Source organism: Lactuca serriola, chromosome 2 (genome assembly GCF_051521515.1).
Source record: "Lactuca serriola cultivar US96UC23 chromosome 2, Lser_US96UC23_V15, whole genome shotgun sequence".
Taxonomy (NCBI): Eukaryota; Viridiplantae; Streptophyta; class Magnoliopsida; order Asterales; family Asteraceae; genus Lactuca; species Lactuca serriola.
The window spans coordinates 167156282-167174200 of record NC_136409.1 but is presented as its reverse complement, the minus strand read 5'-3'; the positions used below and the strand labels follow the sequence as shown (position 1 = coordinate 167174200).

Below are 17919 nucleotides of genomic sequence, written 5' to 3'. Positions count from 1 at the left end.
TTTCCCTTTTAAACGACCTAAATATGAATATTACTACACTTCAGTATTCGTTTGTATATATAAAGTTATATTAAAAAATTCTCGAATTCATTATTAATCTCTATCAGATAAGGAATGACCAGGTAAGATCATTTTGGAGGTAGGATTTGTTCGATAAAAAAGATAGATTGTTTGGAAAATCCAGTTTAAACACCTCACGGATCTAGCCTAGACATCACTCCCGTAAGTAGATCAATCAGTATAACGATTATTATTAATGATAAATCTTATTTATAAGTTCAGTATAATGACTACGCAAGTTACACTTAAAGCACGATAAGTATAACTCAACTTACATGTTTTCTAGCGAAAAAAAACCTGGAAAATGTGCGGGTAGAACTTCGATATTGAAAGCTCTATTTCGCCAGGCTATCTGATGCTCTAGAGCTTCGCTGCTAACACTTGAAAACTCCTAAAGTCGGGCCTCGAGTAGAGGGAAGAGTTTCAATGAAAATGGAAGAGAATTGTGGAGTAAAATGAGCAAAATCGAAGCAATTTATTGAAAACTCAGGAGGGCACGCCACGCATGGTGATGTGGCCACATCTCCTGATGTCACATGTCTCTTACATAGGGAGGAAAGGAGATATTCTAGTTGCAACATGTGTTGCACGTCTGGTGGTGTCTCGTGTCCATATCGTGGTGGTCCACGTCATTAGGTTCGTAGGTAAACTTCAGATTTTCAAAAAATCATATCTTTCGCATACGACCTACGTTTTGAAGGTTCTTTATATCCCCGGTTTCATATCGACGATTACTACCACTTTCACTTAGACTCCGTCAGTTAATTCACAATCTGGTTTTCATTTTACAGTTAATGAAGGTTACACTATAAAAGATATTGCGAAATTCATAAATTTTTCATACAAGCTCTGCTCTCAACGTTCTTTATATCGACGAATTCATATTTATAAGGAAATCAACTTTCGTTTAGATTGTTTTGGCTAACAAGCAACCGAACTTCGTTTCATCTTTTATGACACATATTGTTGTATTGGGTTGAACACAAAACTTCGAAAAAGCATACCTTGCTCATATTAAGTCATATTTTGATGTTCTGTATATTCACGAGTTCATAATCATGATTGCTATAACTTGCGTTAAGATTATTTATCCTAAATAATCTTCTATCTATAAATATTATTTTATCGTTCAACGATAATATATATATATATATATATATATATATATATATATATATATATATATATATATATATATATATATATATTAAAGTTGTTCACAGTTAGGAACAGTACCTGGCCAGGGTACTGTTCCTCGGGTTACCACAGTGGTTACGTTGTTGCTTCCCGATCCTTCCATCGTCTTCCGTTTATCTCTCTGCTCCAAATCATACACATCTCTTTCTTCATCGTCTCCCCTCGGTTCTCCATTGTTATTGTTTCGCCTCTGCTTCTTATAGAAAAGCACCACCGTCCCTGCCTCCGCCTCAAATAATCTCACCATCACTGGAATTCCAGGCCTCCCGGTCAGGTCGGCGAGTCGACCCCTCCAATGTTTCTGTCATCCAATAGCCTCCTTTCGATGCTTCCCAATGCTTCACTAAAACCATCTATCTCTCTATAAATTCATCGCCATCCCTTCTATCATGGATTTCTTGGAAAAAATGTTTTGGACAGGATCTACTTGATATAACCCCCACCGCTCCACCGCATACCTATCATCCCTTACAACACTCTCTGCTTCGTTTTGGTTTTGCACAGGTTGGCTGTGTCTAATTTCATTTCATTCTTATGTAGGTTTCGACAAATTTGAAAGGGGTTTCAAGGTCGACTTGCAAATTCCAGGTATGTCACCTCTAATTTTGGATTTGAAGTACCTTAGAGTTTGATTTTGTTGTAACTTCCCTCCAGACTTCGTCACTGTTTCTGTTGTTTTTTGGTTTCACCCAATTTTTAATCATATAAGGAAGAAGGTTAGATGCGTATTCTATATTTTGGATCTCGTTCAAAAATCATCGCTAACTTTCTTTTCTTTTACTTATCTTATTCTACCAATGTTGCGTCTCAGAGTATCTACAAGATTTTCATCGATCATATTACTTTTTTTTGCCTTCTCAACATTTCTGTGCACTGGAAAACGCTAAAAAGAGACGGTAAGTTGTTTATCATTTTGCAGGACACATGGCCATATATCATACATGGTATTGTCTGTACTCTGTATTCAGAAGATGCACAAATATCTATGAATTTAGCACAAGTATCTATGAATTTGTTGGTTAGTCTGACTTTCGTCAATTGCTCTTTGATCTCTCTATTTTAGGGATATTTGGAATAGTTTATTTAAAATTTTGGATGATTACTTAGTGATTCGAAGTTTAAACTGAACTTAATCCAATCATGCTTTTATGCTTGAAATTAAGCTCCATAACTTCAATAAACTTTAAAGTTGGTTTTATATCTTGACATTCCTCTAGAAATTGTTGTATTGGTGTCTTGATACTTCCTTCATTTGGTTCTAGGAACCCTGATAATTGTTTCTATTGATGTTTTATTAATGAGAATCCGATCTGAAAGTAATGAAAATCGATGCATGATTCATCTGTGTTCTTGAGGGAAACAATAAAATCTTTCATCACTTGCAGTGAAAGCTCTTAATGAAATTAAAGCATCTCTTGGGTGGAGTGGTGAATGCATGGGTTGGAGATGATCTATGTGGAGATGGTGATTTACCAGCTTGGTCTGGTGTCACATGCTCCACACAAGGTGATTATAGAGTAGTTACTCAACTATAAGTCTTACTTCATCATGTATGTATCCTTGAATATTGAAATTGTGGAACCAATCTTACATTTTCTAACATTATATAATCATTTCATGGAGGTATATGCAGTTTTAATTGTGGGACCCTTTCCTACAACTGTAACCAATCTACTGGATCTTACTAGGCTGTACAAATCTCTATCCTAATAACTTACTGCTCTTCTTTTTGTTTCTTTATTGTTCAATAATAACAATTTACTTTGTTTGGATATGTATTTTTTTTTATCTTACTTACTTTTTGTTCTCAGGGATCTTCACAACAATAAGTTGATTGGTCCAATCCCACCACAAATCGTGCATTTAAAGCGACTTAAAATACTGTATTCTTCTTCTCTAAATACTTTGTATCACTAAAAAAAGGATGTTTGGGTTTGATTATTGTTGTTGTTGTGCGACTGGGACACGTGAATTCTTCCATCTGTTATATAAAGAAATGAAACCTTTTTGTCCCTTTTCACCTACCAAATGGCCCCAAGGTACCGTGTACATCCAATCTTCTTTCCTTCAACATTTCTTTGATTTTTTCTATTCTTAATTGATATTTGGTGAAACTATTACAAATGTTTCCATTTTCCGTATTTAACCCTATTTTTCATGGTTGATTGTACTAGTGGGAAATTTAAAGAAGATACAAGACCAAAAGGTTTTTGGAATCATCAACCTCATCAAGTCTCATCTCTATAATTATGGATCAAAGTAAACAAAACTCTGTATTCTGATTGCTTTTTTGTTTGTTTTATGTTTCTAAATTTGGATTAACTCCAGTTCTGATTTGAGCGCATATACACATGCTCATACGCAAAAGATGAAACACATGTACAACAATTATGATGAAAAAAGATGATACACTTTTTAATTTTCGTTGATTTAATTTCACATTTTCAATTAAAATTACATGGTCTACCTTTAATTTTTGTTATTTTTTTGAAAAAAATTGCACAGATCATGCTTCAATTCAATAAAAACAAGAAGTTTTTCAATTTAAAAGGAATTTTTGTAAATGTTACAAAATAAAACACAATTCTCATATTTTCTATTATGTTTGAAACAAATATCTTAAATATGTATGTATTTTTTTCAGGGCTAAGGTTTCAAAACTTATGTAAAATTGGAGTTATCACAAAGTTGACAAATGCTTACTGCTTGGTACCAAATGAAGGCTCTGAAAGTTTATACATGTTTTTTCTTGTAATTGTTGTTGAAATCTCTTATTTATAAACAAAGTTTACAAGAGTTTAGATGTTGGTTCGCAACATCTTTGAGTTTGAATTGGCTGATGTTATTCCTGTTGTTAAAACATCCATTGGGGGTACAAAAGTAGTTGGAAGACTCTGCATTGGTGAGTACTGAAAAACATTTGCAATATGCATTATTGATAAGGTACAATTTACTTATATACCCTTACCTTGATGTCATCAATAGTGGCTATTTTATAATTCTAATACATAGATAATAATTTCAACAACAAAGGGTTTACCTGATTTTGGACTACGATGTTAGAAGTAAACTCAACAAGGAGCTCTAGAAATGCAAAAGCTTAACTGAACGACATTCTACAACCGTAAGTATATGATGCTACCATTATTTATGTTTATTTTATTACCTTTGTAAGACATTTTTTCACTGTTACGTACTATGTACCATCATTAGTGTAACACTCCAAATCAGGTATGACCTTGTAGCCCTTGAAGTATTTCAAATATGTCATAAGAAGCCCTGAAGTACGTTGGGCGTACTTATGAGTAGGCTTAGCGTACTTGGCATGAAGGATCGTGGAGGGTTAGCACGTATGTTGGGCGTACCAGGAGTACGCTAGGCGTACGTTCCAGATGTCCAAACCCTAATTTCCGAACTTGAGACCTATATAAACACCCTTAACTCATTGGAGCCTCACCTTAAACAGCCTCCTTCACCTTTAAACGTCTCTGAAAACCCTAATACCATTTGTGAGTGCATTTTAAGCTTTAAGAGTGCATTTGTGGTCCTTTAAATGTTCATTCAAGAAGGAGAAGTTGTCAAGGAAGCTTGGAGTGTCATTTGGCTTCAAGAATCTGCATATAGTCGACCTTGAGGAGCTTCTAGAGGTATAAAGCTTGGACCTTTCCATCTTAATCTCTATATTTAGCTAGGGTTTTCTAGTTTGGTCCCCTTAGTTGATTTTGGACCTTCTCTTGTGAGTTGAGTAACTCTAGAGGATGGAAATGTCAGATCTGAGGTCCTTTGGTCCGGTTGCAACATAAAAAAGGAGTCTTGGTGGGTATTTTGACCTCATGCATGGGTTAAGAACCTTAGAAAGGTTTTAATGGGGGTGTTGGGAGCATATGAGACATGCAAAGGCATAAAGTTGCCAACTTTATGCCCTAAGTCGTCTTAATAAGCTTAGATATGACTTTTGGACGTAAGGGAATCGAGTATTAAGCACTTAATGGAGAAAGTGCTTAATCTTTTAGTACGTTGGGTGTAAAATAGCGTACGCTGCGCGTAAGTCCCAGAGACCCAGTACGCTATGCGTACGCACCATAGATGGGCTTGGATCTGTTTGGGCATTTGAGTTGTTGGGCCTCATTTGGTTATTTGACCTTGTTGTAATTTAGGAATAATGGGCAATTTTATCTGTTTTGGGTCATTGAGGTTATGGTAGGGGCTTATTGGGCCAAAAGGCCCATTAATGATTTTTGGTCATGGGCTTTGGGCCCATTAACAAAGAAAGGTTATTTGGCTTTCATGGAAGGACTTGGGATTTGGGTTTCCCTTTGATTACGTGATGTCCTAACATGGGTTAATATTATTATTCAGCACGGGAGGCTAAACACAGTTAGGAGAGCAGTTTCGTATTCTTCGGACATAGGTGAGTCTTCTCAGCATACCCTTAGGTCTAAGGCACCAAGTGTTGGATTAATGTCTAAGTCCATAACTATAATTGGTAATACTTGACCCGACCCGACATGGTCCATTTGGGTTGCATGGCATCATGCACTTGGATAGACTAAATGAGAGAAATAAGACACCTATGGTTATTAATATATTATAAGTTCTAGTATATTAATAATATTAATAAGATTATTTAATTAGTATTGATCAAGAATTAATCTAGGATTAATTAGGTGATCAAAAGAAGACTAATTAAATATATGGGTTGATTGTGTAAATCATCCACACTTATATAGTGGGCTAATGCTCCATGGATTATCTAGTTGGGCTAAAACCCATATGATGCTCCATGGATGCTCCATGGTGTTTTTGTACCCATGGATCATGGAATTGAAAGGCCATGTCAATTAGGATTTACATGGTGTAACCCTAACTATATATGCATCTTATTCTTGACCAAAATCGGCACTAGTATCATTCTAGAGAGGGCTAGCCGATTTTCATGAAGTGTAGAATTCTCTCAAGTTATTCCAAATGTATTTGGTGTTGTGTGAACCATTTGAGGTGTCACACTTGGGGCACTAGGCACTCAAGCTTCATGAAGACATTCTACATCAAAGAGGTATGTATTCTATCTTGTTATATTCATTGTTTATGTATGCTAGATTAGGATAATACCTTGGATGTTCATATTTGCATGTATAATAGAGAAAACATAGATCCAAGGTATTTAGGGTTGCATGTACACTTAGGAGTGTCAGAATGCACAAAACCCAACAGTGTTATCAGAGACACATGTTGTTTTCTATTATATTAATGCAAATATTTTATTTTCAAAGTTGAAAAAAAAAGGAAAAAAAACCATGAAGTTTGTCAAATTTTAAGATAATTACTTGTTCTTGTGAAAAACTAATTATTTGTAAAATTTGAATAATTTGCTTTATTAGTTGAATTAGGTCAAATTTAATAAAAGATAAAATGATATGATTATTTTATTAGTTTTAAAAGTTTGATCTAAAGAGTTTTATTTTTTGAAACCTCCATAAGTTACGGATATGAAAAAGTTTTAAAAAAAATTGATTCAAAGTTTTTATGGAGTTACAAAATTTGGTGTTAATGTTTTAAAGGATTCCATAACTTAAGAATAAGTTATGGATCACCAAAAGTTTTTTATGTTATCTTGTTTTATGAGTGAATTTATAATAATGAATAAAATTATGTGATAGTTGGTTTTAATCCAAATTAATCTAAAAGAAGTTCATAAAATGTGTTTATGTAACTTATAAGTCACATTCATGAATCTTAAAACTCATAAAAGTTGCCATAGGTTACAAAATGAAGAGTCTTTTTCCTCATTAAATTGTTTTATGACTCCATAACTTGTCCTTAAGTTATGGATGTTCAAGAGTCACTTCATTAAAGTTTTTAAAACTTTAATTAAACTCATAAGTTATGAAAATCCAAGAGTTTTGAATAGTTTCAAAACTTGCCCTCAAGTTTTCGAATTTGTAAAGTTTTCCCCATGAATAGATTAATTCCAAGTTAGCCCTTAGAATTTTAAAAGTTAAAATTCAACCCTTATACTTTATCATATTATAAGTTAATAATATTTATATATATATGTATAAGAGTAAAGTCAGTCTTACCGTTAGTAGGCCTCATTCACGAAGCCGGTCTATAAGGGGGGTATAAGGTTACTGCCTATAAAATGGCAGTTTAATGGGTGTCCACTCTCACCCACCGCTTCCTTGACCGGTGGAGGGTCGTTAGCCGAACGGGTAGGACAAAGACTAGAATTCTCCCTTCATTAAAAGTATTAATGATAAATACTAAGTAACTAAACTCTTATAAATACCCCATCTTAGCTCCTTAGGAAAATGTGAATAAGGTGCTAATCCATGAAATTACACTTTGCACTTTGTTTAAGTCGGTTAGTGGATCGTGTGTGGTTAACCGGCACTCTAACTCGTATTTAACAAGGTAGGCAAAAGGTAACTTAATGTTTATCATAGTATCGATGGAGCGTGTGTGGTTAACCAGCACATCGATTGAGGGGTAAACACTTAAGGGTACCAAGTAATTTGCATGGTTACTTTACACCTTGTTTTGTGATCCTCGGCATCCCAGTCACAAAACCTGAAGGGCACACTCGAGATTGAAACATGCCATTGAAAAGTTCAATGAATCTCAAAGATCTAGGGGTTTCAAAAACCAATTAAAACCTAATAATACATTTCGTTTATCTTGGTGGAAATTGGTGAATCGTCATTCACCTACCTTCGAATATTTTATAGCTTGGGTTACGGCATCCCTCTTCTAAGTTATAAAATAGTTTGTTGGGTCCTGACCTTAATATTGGGTGTCATATTAAGGACTTTAAATCAACTATCTTGAATATCTCCCAAAAAGATGTATGGTTTAGACATTTATGATCTTCCCAAATCTCTTGAAGCAAGCTTTCCTAAATGAAGATGATGTCCCATGGAAATCATACTTCTTCCACCTCCTCTGATTATTCTCCCTAACCCACAAATTCTTGAAAAGTTTAAGGTCACTCAAGCCCTATTGGCAAGTAAAAGTCTATGTGTGGTCACATCTTGGAGATGTAGTCACATATTGACAAACCGGGAGAGTTGGGTGTCAAAGTCTTGAGAAAGTTGGTGGTTCAATCACTTTCTAAGTCACATAGTGAGCTCCTTTGGGACTCCTATGAACCAGACTATGACAAGACCCTTAATGATCTTATCTATTTTCTAAGATCAACTTCCTAAAACTTTATGGACATTGACAATGATGACATTGGATATCCAGTAAAGCTCTCTCTTCCCAATGGAAAGGGATCGGCCATAGTCAACTCGGTTGACCAAATGGTAAAGAGAAAAACTAAGTCTGTGATAGTCCTGTGTACCATTACCAAAGGATCCATATGTTTATAATGCCAAAGGAAGGGGCGTTAGTTGCGAAGCTGCCAAATTTACATAAGGATGTTAAAGTCAATAAGTTTGACTCTACTTCAGGTAAAGTCCACTATCTAACTCTGCTAAGTTTCTATTCTGAGATTCTTGATACATGATGTGACTGGATCACATGGTGATGTTTTAAGAATCAAAGAAAATTGAAGAAACTTAAAGAAAGAATATGCTGAATCTGATCGCGTAGATGGATTTCTATCGCATAGTTTGAAGAACGGATTCTTGGGCTACATCTTAGGAGTTATGAGCTATTGCTTAGGAATAGATAAATACAAGTTTTCATATGGATTGTAAGGATAATTTTTTCCGCAAAGTTTTTAAAATAAAAGGAAAAATGATGATTTTATTTATTTTAAAATATCCTTACAATGGCATTTGAGAAAAAATTGTTGCTTATATGATTCCATTAATAGCAAGAGTGGAAATATGAAATTGATTCTTTCATTTGTGGTAATGTCTAAATTTACCAAATAAGGAAAGATTCTCATCACCCAAGTTTTAATTGGACCGGAACTTGGAATCATGCAAGTTGTATAGCATGAGGAATGAGAACTTTCAAGTATTGGAAAATTAAGACTAATTACTTGTTCACATGGATGTGTGAGTCAAGTGAAGGACTAAGGGGTCGAGTACACATTCTTGTGTACTGGCCAAGTCCACCACAAAAGATCGATAAGACTATTCGTCATAGTTTACTAAAGCTCAGTAAATATGATTATACTTACAAGCTTAAGTGTAACTCTAAGACATTGGAAAAGGCTCTAATGTAAGGCAGAGCGAATAAGAAGAATCAACTTAGGCAGAAAGATAAAAGTTTCTCAAATCTGAAAAGATGGGAGAGTACTTTAGTATCAGTTTTGTGATCATCTTAATGATTAATAAACCATAGCACAATTATTTCTCTAAGGGAATCTTAGTGCATTCTTATGACTAAGAAGAGGAACTTGAATTGTTGAAATGGTTAAATCAAGGAGATGAGTCATACTTCGTTCCAAAAACAATTCTTAGAGTTATACTCTAAGATTGAACTTGAGTGACATGTCTTAGAGAAGGTTTAAAACACTTGTCAAATGTAAGAGTAAATGTTTTCTACTCTTGTACATTTGAAATTGGTAAGTTGTGATGTTTTGGATAAAACAAAGACCAACTAAGGCCAATTGTGTGAAGTGTTTATCTTGATTAGAATCCACATTATCTCTTGAATATCTGACAAGATAGTCTTATATGTCAAGAGGACAGTGGGAGTCTTAAAGGTCTTGAAAGTCTCAAGAACTAATCAAGAATAACACCTGAAGTTCTTCACTAGCACACGACTTGAGGTTTATAACCTATCATGTTGACATATTCGGTGCCCATTCCAGTTAAAGTTGTCTTTGCATATGAGTTCTTAGAGTTCTCAATTGGTTGCACAACAACTTGGAAGCAATGGCAGGCCCTTGAGCTGCCAGGTGGCAAGAAATTAAGATTGAGTTCAATCCATATGAGTTTGTATTTGTCATTATCCTTGTCTTGTGATTATGGTTTTGACAAATTCATATGGGTAGGAACTCATACACCATAAAAATCTAAGTGTCATAAGGTTTCTCTCCGATTCATGAAAATGATGGTGAGGAAACACTTTCACTAAGTAGATTTTAGCTAGATAGCAATTGCGATATTTGCATTCTCAAAGTCGTTAGTGGAGCGTGTGTGGTTAACTGGCACACTAACTTGGACTTGTGAGAAGTGGCACAAAGGTCTAACCATTATGATTACGGCATCCCTCTTCATAATTTTTTAGACACACCTATGAGCTATCTAAGGGAAGGTGTGTGATTTTGATAAAGTTTTATCAAAACAATCTAGTATCAGAAATCTGAACTTTGGTAAGAAAGTCAGCTAATTTCTGAGTACATGTCAAAGCTAGTGGGAGCATAAGTGTTATGCTAATAATCATCATGTTAGTGGGAGCATGATAATTATGATAAAGATTGCAAGTTAGCAATGTTAATTATAGAAAAACAAAAGTTTCAATTGGGAAAGAGTTGTTTTGCTATAATTAAGGGAGATGAAATTATACTTCATCTCAAATCTATAAGCTTAGATCGTGAGGTTTTAATCATTTAGTCAAGGATATAAATATAAATATATATATATATATATATATATATATATATATATATATATATATATATATATATATGAATTTCATATTGGAATGGCTCAACATAAGGAAATTCTATATATGGGTCCATTATTTGCGTTCTAAAATTCAATTATGATTACGGCATCCCTTTTCATAATCTGAAGTATGAGAACTTGGCAAATATAAATGGAAATGTTATAGCAAAAGACTGGTTTAGTCTTTATGTGAGACATCATGAATCGTGTCCCATATGCTTCGGATATAGGATCGATTACATGTGCTACATTCATCCTTTCTAAAATTTTCCAAATGCCTGGGGAATTAAGAAGGGAAAAGGTCTAGAATTGGATATGACTAATAGGATTGAACAATTGTCGAGGACAATCTAAGGTGTACCAAAGATTGGTTGCTCAAGGACAGTTGGAAGTATAATGTTAATTCTGGAAGGACCATATTGACATAATTTGTAAGGAGACAACTCTTGTTCAGAAGTGGTAGTCAAAATGGAATATGGAAGTGTTTCAAATTATTCAATTTGTGTAAGATTAGGAAACTTAATGCAAGAAGGATTTTTCCAAGGATTTGATCTCCTTTGGAATGCTCTGTAATGATTGTTGTCAAGTCTTTTTGACTTTGTGCATAATCATTACAAGAGGATCAATGCATAGAAGTTTAGAATCTAACAAATTTCAGTAAATGGCATGAATTTGGAATTCTTGCATTTGCAGTAAGGATATGGGACTGTGAAAAGATGATCATTGGAGTTATGTTCAATTGATCTAATTCACAAAGTAAAGATCATAGACAAACATAGTATGCATACTTGGTGTATGGCATGACTAGTGTTTATAAAACATAGTGTACATGCTTGGAGCATGGGACAACTATTGTTTTAAATTCAAGAATAAAGTTGATAGCTGAAACAGTATACAATGAATAATCTGTAATCATATGGTGATAAATAAAAGGTGTTTTATTTATGTTCATAGGTTTTGATACCATATTGGATTCAATTATTATTGCGTTTCATTTGCATGTTTTAACTTCCAGAATAACTAGGTCATTGTTCTGAATGACTAAGTTATTCAAACCATCCATAGTCCATCATATGTTGGAATTAGATATGAATTAAGACTGTCATGGGTTGGCTTGTAGAGGTCTAAGATGTTGGACAAAGGGCTACAACACTCATGAGTGCTCATAAGGTCTGAGTATTGGATTCAACCCGCGCTCATTGGAATCACTTCATGGATTTTATCACGAGTGATCATGAGATGATAATATCTTATATTCTTCAAACCTAGAGATATGAGTTGTTACTATGAGTTGGTTGTACATTGATTGCACGAAAACGCATTCGGTAACTCGGTGTTATAAAACGTGTCTTTGTGTATGATTCAACAAGTAGTAGAACAAGCCATATGAGTCGAAGTTTATCCATTCCTTTTACCTTTGGGATAAAAGCGATATCTGTGGGCCCCTCGATGATTTAATGATGACAAGTGGAAGTGCTCGGCCGGGCCAGGACTAATTTGATTTGTTCAATTAGTCAGTCGTCATAAATCGAAAATCGGGAAACAACAAATGGACAGAGAGAATGATTATAATCCACGTCTCAGTCCATATTATATCTAGAATGGAGGAATATATGATCCCTTATCTAATGGACAAGTCATTGACAAAGGTCAGAGTTTATCTACAAGGTCAGAGTTCGACAGAAGCATTTGAGAGCTACAATTGCTGATCGGTTCCTGAAGTCATACGCAATAATAGTTTTAGACTTATCCAAGTGGGAGACTGATGGATTAATGTCTAAGTCCATAACTATAATTGGTAAGACTTGACCCGACCCGGCATGGTCCATTTGGGTTACATGGCATCATGCACTTGGATAGAATAAATGAGAGAAATAAGACACTTATGGTTATTAATATATTATAAGTTCTAGTATATTAATAATATTAATAAGATTATTTAATTAGTATTGATCAAGAATTAATCTAGGATTAATTAAGTGATCAAAAGAAGACTAATTAAATATATGGGTTGATTGTGTAAATCATCCATACTTATATAGTGGGCTAATGCTCCATGGATTATCTAGTTGGGCTAAAACCCATATGATGCTCCATGGATGCTCCATGGTGTTTTTGTACCCATGGATCATGGAAATGAAAGGCCATGTCAATTAGGGTTTACATGGTGTAACCCTAACTATATATGCATCTTATTCTTGACCAAAATCGACACTAGTATCATTCTAGAGAGGGCTAGCCGATTTCATGAAGTGTAGAATTCTCTCAAGTTATTCCAAATGTATTTGGTGTTATGTGAACCATTTGAGGTGTCATACTTGGGGCACTAGGCACTCAAGCTTCATGAAGACATTCTACATCAAAGAGGTATGTATTCTATCTTGTTATATTCATTGTTTATGTATGCTAGATTAGGATAATACCTTGGATGTTCATATTTGCATGTATAATAGAGAAAACATAGATCCAAGGTATTTAGGGTTGTATGTACACTTAGGAGTGTTAGAATGCACAAAACCCAACACCAAGGCCAGCCCATTATGTGATTATGGTATATGTGTTAGTCATTTATGTGATTTGATATGCTATGTGATTGTATGTTATTGCATGGAAGACCCCATGGGGAGCCCGTGGCAATTGGATGTAAGACCATGTGGGGTAGCCCATGGCATTCCTAGCTAAAGACCATGTAGGGTAGCCCATGGCACGTTGGATGTAAGACCATGTTGGGTAGCCCATGACATTCCTAGGTAAAGACCACGTGGAGTAGCCCATGACATTTCTAGGTAAAGACCATGTGGAGTAGCCCATGACACGAAGGTGTAAGACCCTGGGGGAGCCTATGATATCCTTACAGGTTTATGTATGCATGGCTTATGTGTTATAGGTAGCTTTTATAGCTAACAGGATGTGTGATATGCGTATTGTGTGTGTGGTATGCTTTGGGAAACTCACTAAGCATTTAACTTACAGGTTGTGGATTTGTTTCAAGTACTTCAGATCCCAAGGGCAAAGGTAAGGCGTGATGGCGCGGCGTGCACTCGCTCCTAGGAGTTTTATGGACACTATGATGTTTGAAATGAAAGTTGTATTTGACATGTGTTTTGAAAACAATTATGGTTGGATTTCTTAAAATATGGAAATGTATTTGACTATTCAAAACAAAAAATTTCTTTGAAAAAATGGGTCGTTACAATTAGCATAACCTCTCATATATTGTCATGGGAAGCATGTTATTCATAGAGGGGTCTTTTATACATGTTGGGTGAATCAAATGTGAAAGGAATTACAATATTTTTCTTTAGTAATATTAGAAAATTATTTCCTTGGGGTCATTCACATTTAAGAATTGTACTTTTTGTTCTTTATGTTGTCTGAGGTATGGTTTAACAGTATATTGTTATTTGGTGTATAGTTTCTTTTTTCCTATCGTCCATATTGTGTACGTTTTTCTTTTTGTATTTGGTATGTTTTTGGAGTTTTTTTAGGTTATATGTTCTTTGTTGTCACAGAGATCGGTATCTAAATTTTATGGTACCATTTGTTCCATTCTCTATTTGTTGTACTGTGTTGTTGCAACACGCAACATATGCAATCAAATATATAACAAGCTCTTAAGATGAGATTATAAGTTTAATCTTTCTGATTTTTAATCAGAAGGATGTTATTTCTTACATTTACCACTATTTGTTAATATGACCACCCATTTTGGTACTTAGTTATATCAACTCCATTATTTCCCTATGATACATTCTTAGCATACTAGAAACCTTCGATTCTTACAGTTTATAATTAGTATTTAACACAATATTATTATGTTGGTTTTTAAGGTTATTCAATACATTCACAATTTGCAAATGTTGAAATTAAGTTTTTTGTTTTAAATGATAATAAGATGGAGAGTATTATAAAGATCGGGTATGATCAATTGTAGCATTGTACTTTTAGTTTATACAAATTAGTGACTGTAACATCTTTTCCAAAGTACATTGTTGTAATAAGAAGATATAATCCATTGAACAGAAATAATAATCAACTTTTAAAAAAAAACTCCCAACTATACAAGGGTGTTGTAATGTTTATTGTTATGCCCTTGGTATTCGTTTGTTCACAATTATGCACCTTGTTGTTTGTACATCATCAAATACCTAAAATACCCTTTTTGGTAATATAAAATCTTCAAATAAAAAAATCAATGATGAGAATAAAGCATTAGTAACAACCTACTCATAAAGTTTCCTCATTTATAACAACCTACTTTTTGCAAGAACTATATATTTTTCAGAGCTTTTGAACTTGCAACAACAGTTGGTGAGAAATTTGTAGCAGCCAACTATTAATTCGACCCTTTTATAATAGATGCAAAAAAATTTTAAAAAATGATAACTTTGTAAACAACTTATAACTTAAAGGAAACAATATTTTGACATTCTGCCCCCGCGAAGCGGATGTAACTCTCTAGTTTATAATAAAATTTTCTTTAAATATTATATAGTCCGTAACGTATACAACGAATTCATATTTATATATTAGCAATTATCATATTCAAAGATTTTAGATTCTTCAATAAAATAAGTAATATTTTAAAAGATTAACCCAAATTTACGGATGTTACAGGAGGAACGTTAGCAAAGGAATGAGTATTTGCTAAGGGATGAGAAAAGTCGAATGACACCACACCCTACGTAACTACTTCCTACGTGGCACCTATATGACACTAAATATCCTTTTGCCCTAAAACAAAAATGAGTTGCAACAACTTACTAACTTACTGCCAAGCTAGTACTAACTAACAAACCTATCACTTAAAAATGATATATTAAGGATTGTGTTATAAATACCTCCCTTAACCAATTTTACCTCTTCTATCATCAATCAAATCAACTTTTTACTTTTGATTTGACATTATTTTTTTCTTTATCTTTTTTTTCTTTTTCTTTTTGATTTTTTCCTTTTATTTTATAATTTTATTATTATTATTATTATTATTATTATTATTATTATTATTATTATAAATTTCAATAATCATAAAAAATTCAGACAACATTTTAAATTTCGGATGACATTTTAAAATTCGGTAAACATTATAAATTCGCACGACATTATAAAATTCGAACGACTTTTTTGTCCGTAATTAAAAAATATAAAAAAAATATTTAAAAACCGATTTTATATAGCCGTTTGAATTTATAATATCGTCCGAATGTTAAAATTTTGTGCGAAATTTATAGTAATAATAATAATAATAATAATAATAATAATAAAAGAATTAAAAACAACAAAAAAAAACAAATTAGGAAAAAAAAACAAAAAAAACAACAAAAGACAAAAAATCAAATCAAGGGTGGAATTGGAAAAGAAATGTGATATTTATAGAAAACCCCTATATTAATCAACTAGGTGTGACACCCGTATGTTATACGGGTTTGACAAAACAAAAATTTTAACATGCATTTAAATAAAATTTTATTTAAATTTGAAATTTAAAATTTAAAATTTGAATTTAAAAGGATACATATTAAATACTATATGAGTATTAATATTGTATTTGTTGTTTATTTCCAATTAAGACAATTATTAATTGAGGTGTAAATATGATGTGTTAATTAAGAAAATAGAAAAAAAAAATAAGAAAATGATAAATAAAAAAAATAATTATTCAAAAATACCAAAAAATAACATTTATCCAATATATGACAAAATTATTTTTATTTATCACAAAGAATAAGCAACTAAAACACTTTTAACTACATATGTTGTTTGCTGTAACGATCTACGACCGTCAGACACGTGGTAGGAAGAATTAAACACCAGCAAACGAGGAGGGGGATTGTGGTGGTGGGGACAAAGAAATCGTATATAAAATGAATAGTGACAATGAGTAGGTCCACCCTATGATTGCAAAAAAATTACTGCCGACCATCGTCCGACGTGGACAGCTCCTCCCTCCCACTAGCCGTCCATACTCATCTCCTCCACCAACCTATGTTTTATCCTTACATCATCTTTCCTTCCCTCCCTCCAATCAACGAGTAAACAAAATAGGCTAGAAGGTATGGTTGTTCAAATAATTATAAAAAATCATACATAAATTCTTCTGCCCTTTTACAATTTTTCTAGTCAATTGCTTTCTCCAACAACGCTAACTCTCATTTGTGCTCAACCATAAGGATGTGCTAGGGGATTAAAGACAAGAAATCATCCCTTTAGATTTGATGGAATATTTAACATAAAAATATATTTTTTTCGTGTTGTATTTTAACTTTGAAAAATAAATAATCGAATTAGTATTGTAAACTAATATCAAATCGTTATTAATATCAAAGCAAACAATTCGAGAAAATGATATTAAGAACTAAATATCGAATTGTAGCTAACAATAAATCATATTATTATTATTATTAAATTATCAAGTTTCATTTATTAATCATATTGACTCTGATTATAAGAAAGATAGAAGAAGCTTGTAACATTATCATTACAATTAACAATGAGACATAAGATTAAAACCAACTTGAAGATCACGTATTATTGCATTGTAAAACTACATGGAAGAACTCGTGTTCTTAAATGTTTTAATGTATATCAAAGAAAATAAGCGTTCAGCTTAAAACCCAAGATTTAGTACATATTAGTATTCTTTCCAATAGCTATAGATGAACCAATACATATTATTATTTTTCCAATAGCTATAGATGAACCGATACATATTATCATTTTTTCGAAGAATGCAGAGTAACAAAAGGGAAAGTAAGGAGAATTCTCGGTTTAGGGATTTTTGAATACGGTTCTAGGATGGTTGTAGTTATAGTTGCAGAAACCCTAAGAGACTCTCAAAATTGCAACACTTTGACGAAGACAACCTTATTATGGCTATCTGCGTGTTATGCAGTTTAACTAAGTCAAATCACGTGTTCCTGACACCTTGCTCTCTACACAACACATTTAAGTTAATCAAGGATTATACTAAATGACGGAGGAATATTAGTGATTTTAGTGTCATCAATCATTTCAGTATAGTCGTGATTAACTCGAGACATGATAAGTTCATCTGTAGTTATAACCCGAGATTGAAGGTGCATAGTGCACTCTAAGC

The 17919-nt window shown here is 33.3% G+C and overlaps 1 long non-coding RNA gene across 1 annotated transcript; it reads left to right on the top strand.

Annotated features, from left to right (window-relative positions):
* Window positions 1–1414: 1414 nt before the first annotated feature.
* LOC145090572 (uncharacterized) lies at window positions 1415–4198 on the top strand. Its single transcript, XR_013701654.1, has 6 exons — window positions 1415–2153; window positions 2643–2807; window positions 2891–2948; window positions 3069–3140; window positions 3432–3516; window positions 3902–4198. It is a non-coding gene; the product is annotated as an uncharacterized LOC145090572 (long non-coding RNA).
* The last annotated feature ends 13721 nt before the right edge of the window (window positions 4199–17919 follow it).